This window comes from Elephas maximus, chromosome 3 (assembly GCF_024166365.1).
Source record: "Elephas maximus indicus isolate mEleMax1 chromosome 3, mEleMax1 primary haplotype, whole genome shotgun sequence".
Lineage (NCBI taxonomy): Eukaryota > Metazoa > Chordata > Mammalia > Proboscidea > Elephantidae > Elephas > Elephas maximus.
The window spans coordinates 88,713,008-88,729,670 of NC_064821.1; the positions used below are offsets into that span (position 1 = coordinate 88,713,008).

The 16,663-nt window shown below is 37.9% G+C and overlaps 1 protein-coding gene across 2 annotated transcripts in view; it reads right to left on the reverse strand.

Moving 5' to 3' along the window:
- PIK3R3 (phosphoinositide-3-kinase regulatory subunit 3) overlaps positions 1–16,663 on the reverse strand; it is a 170,750-nt gene that overhangs the window by 128,043 nt on the left and 26,044 nt on the right. The window lies entirely within an intron of this gene.

Here is a 16,663-nt window from a genome sequence, read left to right on the forward strand (position 1 = left end):
TTGCTGAATGGTACTGAGGGTATTGTGATTAAATACTAAGTGCATAAGAAGATCACCCTGTTAAATGTTATCGAAGGCAAACGTTATCTAAGATACATGACAGACCTGAAATATTTCATCAGTTGATAAATTCTGACTACTTGAATAGGAAGTGTTAACCATGGTATTCTGACTGTGACTGACCACATCAGTAGAAAAAAAAGGTATTCTAAACTTCTGGAATTAAATCAGCTTTTACTAACCACTACACAGAAACCAGAGCCCTGATTGGTGCAGTGGTTAAAAACCTAGCTGCTAACCAAAAAGTCGGCAATTCAAATCCACCAGCCATTCCTTGGAAACCCTATGGGGCAGTTCTACTCTGTCCTATAGGGTTGCTACAAGTCGGAATCAACTCAATGGCCAACAGGTTTATACAGAAACCAGGGAACAAGAACAGTACACATATTTGTGAATAATCAGAAACTGTATTATACAAAGTTTTTAAAATAAAAAACAATATAATCTCGTTAAATATAGTTTTTTAAATCACAAATTCATCTCATTTTAGAGAAATAAAAATGAAAAGGATTAGTACTAGCCTGGACGTTACAACATAATCTTAAATGTAAAAAAATGCTTAGAAAAAGTGACTAGTTAATCAGGGTATCCAGGAAGGGGAGAAAAATACATATACATATAAATATATATTCAGAGGGGAAAATTATTTTAATTAAATTTTCAGCTTTTTGAAAGCCCAAAAATAAAATTATAGAAACGAGAAAAGAGAAAGAAATAAAAAACATTTGATCTTCCTAAAAGGGAAAAAACCGATAGTTCTAACCGACTTCTTTTTAAAGGATAAGGGCGAATCTAAACTTCCCCCATCGGTGAACTGCCACATTCAAATCCAGACTTCATTATTTGGCATGAAGCACTGAATTACAAGTAATTTTTGCTCATGCATGGACAGATGCTATTTTTTCCCTGTTGGAATGATTTCCCGATAGCATGCTCATTAGTAACACTAAACCCTTCTTACGCCCCAACAATCAACCTGCTAAACCCCAATCCCAAATCAGATGTTGCGGGGAAAACTATTTCTAAATGAAAACATCACATCAGCCAATCACAACACAGAATTTGGACCACATGTTACTGACATTTAGACAGAAAAATAAGCAATTTCAAGCAGGCAGTTTTAGTTGATCCCAGCTCAGCAAAATGGAGACATATACAATATTTTCTTAAAATTATTATTGCTAATTTTTTTCTTTGAAAATGTTTTTCTAAAAGAACACCTCACAATCCAAATGAACAATGATCTCGACAATTAGGATAAATAATATTAAATTAATTAAAATTTAAACTATTTAGGTTGAAATATTCATGTGATTTCCTCAAGGGTACCACCCTCACTCCACCAAAGCTACAGATAGTTCCTTCTTCAGATTTCAAGTCATTCGACACTGACTTTTTTGACCACTCACATAACATACTTTGGGTAAACAGCTGTTTCTTCACTTAAAGTTAACTGCTTTGAAGACTCCAAAAATGCTAGTAATAATTCCCACCTGACAGCAATGAATTCATTTCAAGGTTTCTTCCAATCAGAGTACAGGAAGATTAAGGCACAGATTTTAAACATAGTCCATTCAAATAAATAGAATAGTTTCTTAGCATTGCTCACAACCACACAGATGGAACTGAAACAACTAAAAAACAAAAAAGTCTATCCTTTACACAGATTACTTATTGTTGATGAATGGTCTAAAGTAAAACATCTTGACTCACCATAACCTAGTAATGCAGCTTTGGATAATCCTCTTAAATTCTCTTGTCTACTTACATATAAAAGGCTTGATTACATCTCCACAGTCCCTCCCACCTCTCAATTTTATGGGCCTTTTATTTATTTATTTATTTATTTTGACTTTTCAGACAGAGGCCATCCAAGAGAGACAGTGTTCTGGGCAGATTTCACTGGAATACCAGAAATCCCATTAGTACTTTGCTGGCTATCAAGAGTCATGTTCTCAACCAGTGAGCTAAATTCAGTTATGAAAATCATAACGTATTTCTGTGTGTCCAAAAAACAGCATTAATATATATTTTTTTTAAGTCAATAGCAGAACTGAAGGAAATTAGGATTAGAAATTATGAGAGGAAAAAAGTAGTAAAACAGAGGAGGGAACATTTCTCAACTCATTCTAAGAGGACAGTATTACCCTGATACCAAAACCAAACAAAGACGTCACAAAAAAGAAATAAACACCAGTATCCCTTATCAACACAGACACAAAAATCCTTAACAAAACACTAGCAAACTGACTCCAGTAACATGTAAAAAAGGATTACTCACCATGACCAAGTGGGTTTATTCCAAAAATGCAAGGGTGGTTCAACAAACAAAGATCAATCAATGTAATAAACCATGTTAATAGAAAAAAAGACAAAAACCGTATGACCATTTCAATAGATGTACAAAAAGCATCTAACCAAATCCATTCGTTCATGATAAAAACACTGAACAAACTAGAATAGAACTTCCTAACCTGATAAAAGCACATCTATGAAATAACCCCAGCTAACGTCACACTTAACGGTGCTTTCCCCTAAGATCTAGAACAAGACAAATATGTCTTCTCGTTACACTTTTTTTCAACATTGTTCTGGAGGTTCTACCGAGGGCAATTGGGCAAGTAAAAAAAATACAATACATCCGAATAGAAAAGGCAAAAGTAAAACTATCTCTATTTACAGATGACATGATCCTAAGAAAACCAAAAAAAAAGCCTATTAGAGCTAAAAAACAAATTTATTATTGCAGGACACTAAATCAATATATAAAAATAATTATATAAATACAATTGTATTTCTACATACTCGCAATGAACAACCCAAAAAATGAAATTAAGAAAACAATTTTGTTTATAATAGCACCAAAAAGAATAAAATATTGAATAGACATGAAGATATACAAATGGCCAATAAAATCTGACTCATAATGACCCTATACGACAGAGTAAAACTGTTCCAAACAGTTTCCAAGGAGCTGGTGGATTCGAATTGCCAGCCTTTTGGTTAGCAGCCAAGTTCTTAACCGCTGCACCACCAGGACCCCAATGGCCAATAAGTACATGAAAAGATGTTCAACATCATTAACTATTAAGGAAATGCAAATCAAAACCACAATGAGATACCACTTAACATCTACTAAAATGGCTATAATAATAGCAAGTGTTGGTGAGAATGTGGAGAAATTAGAACCCTCATACACTGCAGGTGGGAATGTAAAATGCTGTAGCCAATTTGGAAAACAGTTTGGCCGTTCCTCAAAAGGCTATACATACAGTTATTACGTGACCATCAATTCCACTCCTAGGTATACACCCAAGAAAATTGAAAACATACCCACACAAAAACTTGTGCACAAATGTTCACTGGAACATTATTCTTAACAGCCAAAAAATGGAAACCGCCAAATGTCCATCAACTAATGAACAAAATATAGTATATCCATACAACGGGTATTATTCACTCTTTCAAAAAGATGAAGTACTCGTACATGCTACAACATGGACAAACCTTGAAAACATTATGCTAAGTGTAAGAAGACAGACATAAGAGGCCATAAATCACACAATTCCATTTATATGAAATGCCCAGAATATATGAATCCATACAGACAGAAGGCAGATTAATAGTTGCCAGGGGGTATGGGGGAATAGGGAATGACTGTTACTGAGTACAGTGTTTCTTTTTAGGGTAATGAAAATGTTCTGGGATTACAATAGTGTTAATGGTTGACAACTTCATGACTATACTAAAAACCAATGAATTGTACACTTTAAAATGGGGACTATTATGGCTTGTGAATTATATCTTAATAAAAAATAGCAAAACTAAGCTACTTTTAAAATTCCACCTAATTTAAAATAGAATTTCATCAGACCTTTTGAAGTCATAACAAAGAAAATATAAAAATACATACATATAAAGACTAAATACAGACAGAATGGTGTGTTTCAACTCAGGGCATACATACAATGCAGTAGCATTTTACATATGACAGAAAACCTACCTGGTTCTTAGCCTCTCCGGCTGCTGCTCCTTTTTAGGTTCCTCGTCAGGCTTTTCTTTCTCTACACTGCTTCTCATTCCTCTCAGATTCCCTTATTATTTTTCCCTAAGGGCACCATCTCCTAACATATTTTGTCTCTTTATGACCTTAAATAAGAGGAATATTCCACAGCATTTCATTCTGCTTTATATTAAGATTCATTCATACTGATACATGCAGCTATGGTTCTTTTATTTTCACTACTCTCTAAGGGTTCCTGGGTTGTGCAAGCAGTCTGCAATAGACTGCGAACCTAAAGACTGGTGGTCCAAACCCACCCAGCGGTACCATGGAAAAAATGGCTGGTGATCTGTTTCTGTAGAGATTACAGACAAGAAAATCCTAATGAGAAGTTCTACTCTGTAACACATGGGGTCACTGTGAGTCTAAATCAACTCGACAGCAACAGATTACTCTCTACTGCGCCATTACATAAATATTCTACGATATAGTCATTGTATTATTAATGGAAATCTGAGTTGTTTCTACTTTTTTGCTTTTACAACGTTAAGAGCTTTCTTGTACTTGTCCCAGATACAAACTCGTGCCCACCTTCAACAGTTTCCCTAGAGTATTTATTCTACTGCTAAATTGTCTCTAAAGTAGGGCTCCAATCAATACTTCAACTCCTCCTAACAGTGTATGAGATAATAATAAATACTCATTATTCCACATCCTCACCAGCAGAGAGAGTGTAAAATATTATTTCACTGAGGTTTCAATTTGCATTTCTATAACAACTAAGGAGGTTGAAGTTGTCTACAGGTCATTTGTTGTTTCCTCTTCTGTGATTACCAGCCCACTGTCTTTTTCTATTACTATTATTAGTTTACAAAAAGTTCTTTATATATTCTGAATATTAATCCTTTTTAGTTATATGTTCTGTAAACATTTTCTCCAAGATGGTAAAGTTAATCTCTTCATTTCAGGTTGTCTTTCAATGACTGTACTTCTTTTATTTTAATCTAGACATATTATCAGTCATTTCCTTAACACTTCAAATTCCAAGTCTTGTTGAAGAAATCTTTCCCTGTCCTGATAAAAATATTCTTTTGTATTTTTTCTAAAAGGTTTGGTTTTCATATTTACACCTTTAACTTCTTAGAAACTATTTTTCATACATGGTATGAGGTAGTAATCCCATCTAATTATTTTTCATATAGGTAATCAATTGTCCATTTATTGTTTAGTCAATTCATCCTTTCTTCACTCATCTGCAAAGCTATCGCTGTCATATATTAATTAAATTTCCATATATGCAGGAGTTCACTTTCAGGCTCTCTATTCTTTTCCATTGGTTGATCTATCCCTATGCCAATATCGTATTTTCTTAGTTATTATGGCTTTACGAGTCCTACTCTCTGGATAGAGTAAGTCCTCCCTTCTAATCTTTCTTGGCAGTTTGCTCTCCTATATAAATTCTGGACGCAGCTTTTCAAAAGTTACATTAAACACCCTGTCATTATATTAAATAAAACTCTACTGAACTTACAAATTTATACGGAATGAACTGTCATGTTTATGATACTGAGTCCCCCTGTTCATTAACATGGTTTCCCTTATTTACTTAGATTTCTCTAATTTTTTTTTTTTAATATTTTATTGTTTTTGGTGAAAGTTCACACAAGGAATTAGGTTCTCATTTAACCATTTTTTTTTTATATACAGATTGTTCAGCAACACTGATTACATTTTTCACAATAAATCAGCATTCTCGTTATTTCCATTTTGGTCGTTCTGTTTCCATTAATCTAGCTACCCGGTCCTCCCTTGCCTTCTCATCTTTGGTCTAGGATAAATGTTTACCATTTGGTTTTATCTAGATGAGCATTTTGAGGAGCACAATACTTACAGGTGGTATTATTTACTTTATGGGTCAATTTGTCATTTGGCTGAAAGGTGACTTCTGGGAGTGGTTTGAGTTCCATGTTTAAAGAATAAACTCAGGGCAACAGTCTCAGGGGTTCATGTAGTCTCTACTGGTCCAGCAAGTCTGGTCTTTTTTTAGAATTTGAGTTTTGGTTCACATTTTTCTCCCATTCTATCCAGGACCAACTATTGAGTCTCTGGTCAGAACAATCAGTGGTGGTAGGCAGGCACCATCTGGTCTCAAGACAGATGTTGTTATTCCTGTAGACTACTGGTTCTGTAGACTGGTTTCTTCTTTGAGTCTTTGGTTTCCTTCTTTCTCTTTAGCTCCAGATGAGTAGAGACCAATAGTTGCATTCTAGATAACCGCTCACGAGCCTTTAAGGCCCCAGGGGCCACTCACCGAAGTAGGATGTAGGCCATTGTCTTTATGGACTATATTATGCCAGTTGACTGAACTGCCCCATGAGACTACAGTCCTAAGCCCTCAAATCCAGTAGGATCAATCCCGTGAGGTGTTTGGTTGTATCTAGAAGTATCTATAACTATGCCCCCATGTGCTTTGTTTTACACTTGAAAATACCTGCAGCACACATAAATGTGTATATACATACACCTACAGTTATTCATATATGCCTTCCTGTACATATTTATGCATACTTATATATCCACGGATAACACTGAGAAGAATGGGAATTCCAGAACACTTAATTGCGCTTATGAGAATCCTTTATACAGATCAGAACAAGAAGATACTGCATGGTTTAGCCAAGAAAGCTGTTGTCAGGGTTGTATCCTTTCATCATACTTATTCAATCTATATGGACAGCAAATAATCAGAGAAATCATATGAAGATGAACGAGGGATCAGGATTGGAGGAAGACTCATTAACAACCGTCGATACGCAAATGACACGACCTTGCTCACTGACAGTGAAGAGGACTTGAAGCACCTACTGATGAAGATCCAAGACTACAGACTTCAATATGGATTACACCGAAACATAAATAAAAATCCTCACAACTGGACCAATAAGCAACATCATGATAAACAAAGAAAAGATTAAAGTTGTCAAAGATTTCATGTTACTTGAATCCACAATCAACACCCATGGAAGCAGCAGTCAAGAAATCAAAAGACACATTGCACTGGGCAATCTGCTGCAAAAGACCTCTTTAAAGTGTTAAAAAGCAAAGATGTCACCCTGAAGACTAAGGTGCGCCTGATCCAAGCCATAAAATTTTCAATCACCTTATATGCATGTGAAAGCTGACCAGTGAGTAAGTACGACCAAAGCAGAATTAACACCTCAGAATTATGTTGCTGGAGAAGAATACTGAATATAGCCATAGTATTTTCAATCACCTTATATGCATGTGAAAGCTGACCAGTGAGTAAGTACGACTAAAGCAGAATTAACACCTCAGAATTATGTTGCTGGAGAAGAATACTGAATATACCAGAGACTGTCAATAGAGAGGACAAATCTGTCTTGGAAGAATTACAGCCACAATGCTCCTTCAAAGCAAGGATGGTAAGACTTTGTCTCACATAATTTGGGTATGTTATGGCGGGGGGGGGGCCAGTCCCCGGAGAACACCGCCATGGTTGGTAAAGCAGAAGGTCAGCAAAAACGAGGAAGACCCTCAGCAAGATGGACTGACACAGCAGCTGCAACAATGGGTTCAAGAATAACAATCGTGAGGATGGCGCAGAACTGGGCAGTGCTTCGTTCTGTTCTACATAGGGTAGCTAAGTCAGAACCAACTCAACAGCACTTAACAACAACATATATCCAAGTAACCAAACATCTTTTTTTTTTTTTATTGTGCTTTAAGTGAAAGTTTACAAAACAAGTCAGTCTCTCATACAAATATTTACATACACCTTGCTGTATACTCCTAGTTGCTCTCCCCATAATGAGGCAGCATACTCCTTCTCTCCACCCTGTATTCCCCATGTCCATTCAGCCAGCTTCTGTCCCATTTTCTCATCCTCCCTCCAGACAGGAGTTGCCCACACATAGTCTCGTATGTCTACTTGAGCCAAGAAGCTCACTCTTCACCAGTATCATTTTATGTCTTATATTCCAGTCCAATCCCTGTCTGAAGAGCTGGCTTTGGGAATGGTTCCAGCCTTGGGCTAACAAAAGGTCTGGGGACCATGACCTCTGCAGTCCTCCTAGTCTCAGTAAAACCGTTAGGTCTGGTCTTTTTATGAGAATTTCAGGTATGCATCCCACTGCTGTCCTGCTCCTTCAGGGATTCTCTGTTGTGTTCACTGTCAGGGCAGTGATTGGTTATAGCCAGGCACCATCTAGTTCTTCTGGTCTCAGGCTGATGTAGTCTCTGATTTATGTGGCCCTGTCTCTTTGGCTCATAATTACCTTGTGTCTTTGCTGTTCTTCATTCTCATTTGTTCCAGGTGGGTTGAAACCAACTGATGTATTAGATGGTCGCTTGCTAGCATTTAAGGCCCAAGACGCCACTCTCCGAAGTTGAATGCAGAATATTTTCTTAGTAGATTTTATTATGCCAATTGACCTAGATGTTCCCTGAAACCATGGTCCTCAAATCCCTGCCCCTGCTACACTGGCCTTTGAAGCTTCAGTTTCTTCAGGAAATTGCTTTTGGTTTAGTTCAGTTGTGCTGACCTCTCCTGTATTGTATGTTGTCTTCCCCTTCGCCTAAAATAGTTCACATCTACCATCTAATTAGTGAATACCCCCTCCCCCCCCACTCTCGTAACCATCTAAGAATATTTTCTTCTGTGTCAACTATTTCTTGAGTTCTTGTAATAGTGGTCTCACACAATATTTGCCCTTTTGCAACTAATTTCATTCAGCATAATGCCTTCCAGATTCCTGCATGTTATGAAATGTTTCATGGATTCATCACTGTTCTTTACCAATGAGTAGTGTTCCATTGTGTGAATATACCATGATTTATTAATCCATTCATCCATTGATGGGCACGTTGGTTGCTTCCATCTTTTTACTACTGTAAACAGTGCTGCAACGAACATGGGTGTGCATATATCTGTTTGCGTAAAGGCTTTTATTTCTCTAGGATATATTCCAAGGAGTGGGATTGCTGGGTGGTAGGGTACCTCTATTTCTAGCTTTTTAAGGAGGCACCAAATTGTTTTCCAAACTGCTTGTACCATTTTACATTCCCACCTGCAGTGTGTAAGTGTTCCAGTCTCTCCACAACCTCTCCAATATTTATTATTTTGTTTTTTGGATTAATGCCAGCCTTGTTGGAGTGAGATGGAATCTCATTGTAGTTTTGATTTGCATTTCTCTAATGGCTAACGATCATGAGCATTTCCTCATGTATCTGTTAGCTACCTGAATGTCTCCTTTGGTGAAGTGCCTGTTCATATCCTTTGCCCATTTCTTAATTGGCTTGTTTGTCATTTTGTTGTCAAGTTTTTGCAGTATCATGTAGATTTTAGAGATCAGACACTGATCAGAAATGCCATAGCTAAAAACTTTTTCCCAGTCTGTAGGTAATCTTTTTATTCTTTCAGTAAAGTCTTTGGATGAGCATAGGTATTTGATTTTTAGGAGCTCCCAGTTATCTAGTTTCTCTTCTGGTGTTTGTGCATTGTTACTAATGTTTTGTACACTGTTCCTGCCATGTATTATGGCTCCAAGCATTGTCCCTATTTTTTCTTCCATGGTTTCTATCATTTTAGATTTTATATATATTTAGATCTTTGATCCATTTTGAGTTTGTTTTTGTGCATGGTGTGAGGTATGGGTCTTATTTCATTTTTTGGCAGATGGATATCCAGTTATGCCAGCACCATTTGTTAAACAGACTGTCTTTTCCCCCATTTAACTAACTCTGGGCCTTTGTCAAATGTCAGCTACTTATATATGGATGGATTTATGTCTGGATTTATGTCAATTCTGTTCCATTGGTCTATATATCTGTTGTTGTACCAGTACCAGGCTGTTTTGACTACTGTGGCAGTATAATAGGTTCTAAAATCAGATAGTGTGAGGCCTCCTACTTTGTTCTTCTTTTTCAATAATGCTTCACTTATCTGGGGCCTCCTTCCCTTCCATATGAAGTTGATTTGTTTCTCCATCTCATTAAAAAATGTCATTGAAATTTGGATCGGAATTGCATTGTATCTACAGATAGCTTTGGGTAGAATAGGTATTTTTACAATGTTGAGTCTTCCTATCCACAAGCAAGGTATGCTTTTCCACTTACATAGGTCTCTTTTGGTTTTTTGCAGTAGTGTCTTGTAGTTCTCTTTGTATAGGTCTTTCACGTCTCTGGTAAGATTTACTCCTAAGTGTCTTATCTTCTTGGGGGCTACAGTCAATGGTATTGATTTGGTGATTTCCTCTTCTGTGTTCTCTTCATTGGTATAGAGGAATCCAACTGATTTTTATATGTTTATCTTGTATCCTGACACTCTGCTGAACTTTATTACTTGTTTTCCTAAGGATTCTTTAGGGTTTTCTGTGTATAAGATCATGTCATCTGCAAATAGAGATACTTTGACTTCTTCTTTATCAATCTGGATGCCCTTTATTTCTTTATCTAGCCTAACTGCTTTGGCTAGGACCTCCAGCAAAATGTTGAATAAGAGTGGTGATGAAGGGCATCCTTGTCTGGTTCCCAATCTCAAGGGAAATACTTTCAGGCTCTCTCCATTTAGGAGGTAGTTGGCTGCTGACTTTGTAGAAATGCCCTTTATTATGTTGAGGAATTTTCCTTCAATTCCTATTTTGCTGAGACTTTTTATCATGAATAGGTGTTGGATTTTGTCAAATTCCTTTTTTGCATCCATTGATAAGATCATGTGGTTCTTGTCTTTTGTGTTATTTATATGATGGGTTACATTAATTGTTTTTCTAACGTTGAACCATCCCTGCATACCTGGTATGAATCCCACTTGGTCATGGTGAATTATTTTTTTGATATGTTGCTGAATTCTGTTGGCTACAATTTTACTGGGAATTTTTGCATCTAAGTTCATGAGGGATATAAGTCTGTAATTTTCTTTTTTAGTGGTATCTTTACCTGGTTTTGGTATCGGGGATATGCTGGCTTCATAGAATGAGTTTGGGAGTATTCCATCTTTTTCTATGCCCTGAAATACCTTTACTAGTGCTGCCAAATGCATATTTTTTAGTTGTTATTAATGTTGTTGCAAAATTGTATATCCCCCCCAATGAATTTTTTTTACAAATTTCCACATAAATTGCTCATTAACATTAGTTACATTTATCACAGTTTGTCAGCATTCTCTTTAATTGTGTCTATACCCCTTCTATTTGTGCTCACTCGTCTCTACTATGGTTGTGCTGTACTCACTACTTTCACTCATAGCCACATTTCCCATCACCAAAAGTAAGAAGTCTCTAAATTTTAAAATGTTCGTACTCCTTCCTCTTATCCCTGGTAACCACCAGTGAACATTGGTTTCTCTATATTTATCTGGTCTTGTCTTCTTATAAAAGAGGGATTGTACAATATTTGTCCTTATGTGCTTAATTTATTTCACTTGGCATTATCTTTCACAGACTCATTGTTCTTATGGTTGCATAGTATTCCATTGTGTGTATGTACCACAATTTGCTTATCTATTCATCTGTTGATGGGCACTTTGGTTGTTTCCATTGTTTGCTATTGTGTATAAAGCTGCAATGAACACAGATGTGCCTATATCTGGTCCTGTCGGTAGTCTTAGGTCTCTAGGATTTATTCTAGAAACCCTGGTGGCCTAGTGATTAAGAGCTACGACTGCTAACCAAAAGGTCGGCAGTAAATAGTAATATACGTTGACTATACGACAAAAATCACAGCCCAGTCGAACACCCTGGAAACCCCGGTGGCACAGTGGGTAAGAACCACAGCTGCTGACCGAAAGGCAGGCAGTTCGAATCCACCAGGCACTCTTTGGAAATTCTGTGGGGTAGTTCTACTCTGTCCTATAGGGTTGCTATGAGTCAGAATGGACTCCACAGCAATGGATTGGATTTGGTTTGGTTTTGACTTACACCTTAGCTAATCACTATAGTCAGGGTAACGAAGTGCACTTATTGGCCTGGCCTGGGTTATGTGCCCACCCTTAAAACCAATGCATTAAATCAGCCCCACCCAAGTCACCTGGATTACAAATGGGCGAGGGATAATTTCAAGGGAAAAATCAGGAAGTTGTTACCTAAATAAGAGGGAAGATAAAGTGGATAGGCAAAAAATACCAGACCTCTCCTTAGACATTATAGCTGTCTCCCCAAAACGGATCTTGTACTCTCCCCACACTGGTAAGGTTTATAAAGGACTGATCCCTTCCCCACCTCCAGGAGTAGCCCTGATTTGACACAACAGTGGCTCTCAAACTGTGGTTTCTGGACCAGCAAAATCAACATCTGTGAACTTGTTGAAACTACAAATCCTTAGAAACTACCCACAGGTCTACAGAATGAGAAACTTTAAGGGTGGAGCCCAACAATCTGTTTTAACAAGCCCTCCAGGAGGTTCGAATGCATGCCCATTTAAGACCCAACGGTCTAGATACGCAGCCCTGGTGGGTCAGTGGTTAACCGTTTGGCTGCTACTCAAAAGCTCAGCAGTTCAAATCCACCAGCCACTCCTTGGAATCCCTATGGGACAGTTCTACTCTCTCCTTATAGAGTTGCTATGAGTTGGAATCTACTCAATGGCAACGGAATTTTTTTTTTTCTTTTGATCTAGACAGAGGAAGCTACAATAAATAGCATAAGGAACCCAGATTTTAGAACAGTAAACCTTTGAAACAGCAGAATGGTCCAGTTAGTGTGAATTTCAGAATTCTGTGTTGTTTATGTGAAGCATCCTCTTTTTCTCCCCTCCTCCCACCACCCAATGAGGAAACAGGCAGTCCCAGAAGAAAAGGCTTCATCCTGTACTACCAGGAAAGCCAGCCTGAGAATAAAAAAGTTGATAAAGGGTAGAGCCACAAGATTGCAGAAAAAGAGGGTCAAAGCCCTGATAGCTAATCGAACCATGCTAGGGACCTTCACTCCCGTTAAGACTTTCAATTACCTGAGCCTATAAAACCTTTGTTTAAAGCCAATTTGAGTTGGCTTTTCTGTTATTGGAAGTATCCTAATATCAGCTACATCAAGTTATAAACCTATTCCTAAATATCATAGGGGTAATGTACTAACAAATACTGTCTAGTCAACAGCTTCTCTCTAAATTAGGGTTGCCAGGTTTAGCACATAAAAATATAGAACGTTCACAGGAGATGGAGCCAAGATGGCAGAACAGACAGACGCTTCTGACGAGCCCTCTTTACATCAAAGACCAAAAAAAACAATTGAAACGAGTATATTTGCAACAAGCTGGGAGCCCTGAGCATCAAAGGCAAGCTTAGACAATGAACTGAGGGGCAGGGGGAGGAAGAGACTGTTCAGAAGTGGAGAGGAGTTACCAGACCTGAATCGCAGGGAGCCCTCGGGCACCATTCCTAGAGTGGTGGCGGTGCCGGGCTGGTACTAGCAATTGGCTGCAGTTTCCTCAGGGAGAAGCAGCCAGCCACACAGCCCACTCATACCTCCGGAACCTGAGAACGGCACTCTCGGCAAAAGCTAAGTACTTGCGTATATTCTACCGCACCCCTCCCACCCCCAAGCCAGCTTCAGTGGCTGAATTCCTGGGCCTGAGATAGTAGACCCTGGCGAGCACCTAGAGCCACTTTCCCCACCTTGGGGAAGGAAAAAATTTGCGACTGGGGGGAAAAGATAATTTCCTAGCTCCATTAACTGGGGGAGCTCAGGACAGAAGCAGCTCCCGTCCAAGCATAAACCATCCGTGGACCTTGAGCACCTTTCCCTTCTGCACAGACCTGTGTAGGCCTATTTCGGGACAACAGGCCCTTGTTGGCAAACTCCAACCATTTCAGCTGTGCGATGGACAGGTGGGTGTTTGATGTTTGACATTGCTTTGCCTATTAAACAAGGCCCTCACCTACCCACATCAGAGACCTAAGGACTGGTAGCTCCACTCAGGTCACCCAGACACCCATGACAGGGGTCCAAAGATAACTGGTACCTCCCAGTCCTTACAACCAAAAATTTTGGGTACCCATGGTCTCTCTGCAGAATCCACCCACCAGCACACTCTAGGGAACAGAGACGCGTTTTCCTCAGAGACATTTGGGGGTTGGTTCTCAGCCCCCTGTCTTGATCAGAGCATGACCCCCTGCTGCAATCAGATACCAGTATATACGCCAATCACCCCTGCCCCTCTAAGACTGTAGGACAGACCCTGTACCACACACTTGATGATCAGCTACCTGGAAACCTAAGCTCAATTCATACAAGAAAACTGAATGGACTCCTAGACTGATATACCTGATAACATCTCTAGCCAGCTAGGGACAGCACACCAGAGCTCCAAACGTGAAAATAATCAAGCTAGCTCACTCAAGCAACCCATAGGGGTATACCAAAACTAAACAAAGCAAGCAGCTACGACACAGTAAGCAAGCATAAACTAAAACAGTAACTTATAAATGGCGTGGAGACAACAGTCAATATCAAGTCACATAAAGAAACAGACCATGATCACCTTAACAGGCTCTCAAAACAAAGAATCCAGGGATCTTCTAGGTGAAAGTGCATTCCTGGAATTACCAGAGCTAGAATGCAAAAGTTTAATATACAGAACCCTTCAAGACATCAGGACGGAAATGAGGCAATACACAGAACAAGCCAAGGAACACATAGATAAAGCAATTGAAGAAATTAGAAAGATTATTCAGGAACACAATGAAAAGTTTAATAAGCTAGAAAAATCCATAGACAGACAGCAATCAGAAATTCAGAAGATTAACAAAATTATAGAAGTTGACAACTCAAAAGAAAGTCAGAGGAGCAGAACTGAGCAAGTAGAAGCTAGAATTTCTGAACTCAAAGATAAATCACTTGGCACTAATATATTTGAAGAAAAATCAGATAAAAGAATTTTAAAAAATGAAGAAACCTTAAGAATCATGTGGGACTCTCTCAACAGAAATAACCTATGAGTAATTGGAGTACCACAACTGGGAGGAATAACAAAAAATACAGAGAAAATTGTTGAAGATTTCTTGGCAGAAAATTCCCCTGATATCGTGAAAGATGAGAAGACATCTATCCAAGATGGTCATCAAACTCCACATAAGGTAGATGTTAAAAGAAAGTCAAAAACGCACATTATAATCAAGCTTGCCAAAACCAAAGATAAAGAGAAAATTATAAGAGCAGCAAGGGATAAACGAAAAGTCACCTACAAAGGACAGTCAATAAGAATAAGCTTGGACTACTCGACTGAAACCACGCAGGCAAGAAGGTGATGGGATGACTTACACAAAAAATTGAAGGAAAAAAATTACCAGAGAAGAATCATATATCCAGCAAAACTGTCTCTTAACTATGAAGGTGAAATTAAGACATTTCCAGATAAACACAAGTTGAGGGAATTCCTAAAAGCCAAACCAAAACTACAAGAAATACTAAAGGGAGTTCTTTGGTTAGAAAATCAATAATATCAGGTATCAACCCAACACTAGAACACTGGGCAGGGCAACCAGAGGTCAACCCAGACAAGGAAATCCAAAAAAACAAAGCAAGATTATAATAATAATTAAAAAAAAAAAGCCCAAAACAAACTAACAGCAATGTCATTATGTAAAAGAAAACAACATTAAAATAACAAAGAGGGACTAAGAAATGTAATCATATACCTTCCATATGGAGAGGAAAATACGGCGATACAAAGAAATAAAAGTTACTTTTAAATTTAGAAAAATAGGCGTAAATAATAAAGTAACCACAAAGGAGACAAACTATCAAACTATCCTACTCATCAAAATAAAATACAAGAGAAAAATACAGACTCAGCAGAGACAAAATAAACAACAAAAAATGTGAAGAAAAGACAATATATAAAAAAAATCTACACAGCACATAAAATCAAGTGGGAAAAAGAAACTGCTAACAGCCACAAAAAAAACATCAAAATGATAGCACTAAATTCATACCTATCCATAATTACCCTGAATGTAAATGGACTAAATGCATCAATAAAGAGACAGAGAGTGGCAGAATGGATTAAAAAACAAGATCCATCTATCTCCTGCCTACAAGAGACACACCTTAGACTTAGAGACACAAACAAACTAAAACTCAAAGGATGGAAAAAAATATATCAAGAAAACAACAATCAAAAAAGAGCAGGAGTAACAATATTAATTTCTGACTAAACAGACTCTGAAGTTAAATCCACCACAAAGGATAAAGAAGGACGCTACATAATGATTAAAGGGACAATTGACCAGGAAGATATAACCATATTAAATACTTATGCACCCAATGACAGGGCTGCAAGATACATAAAACAAACGTTAACAGAACTGAAAAGCGTGATAGACACCTCCACAATTATAGTAGGAGACTTCAACACACCACTTTCAGAGGACAGGACTTCCGGTAAGAAGCTCAATAGAGACACGGAAGACCTAATTGCTACAATCAACCAACTTGACCTCATTGACTTATACGGAACACTCCACCCAACAGCTGCAAAATATGCTTTTTTTTTTCTAGTGCACATGGAACATTCTCTAGAATAGATCACATATTAGGTCATAAAACAAACCTTTGCAGAACCCAAAACGTCAAAATATTACAAAGCATC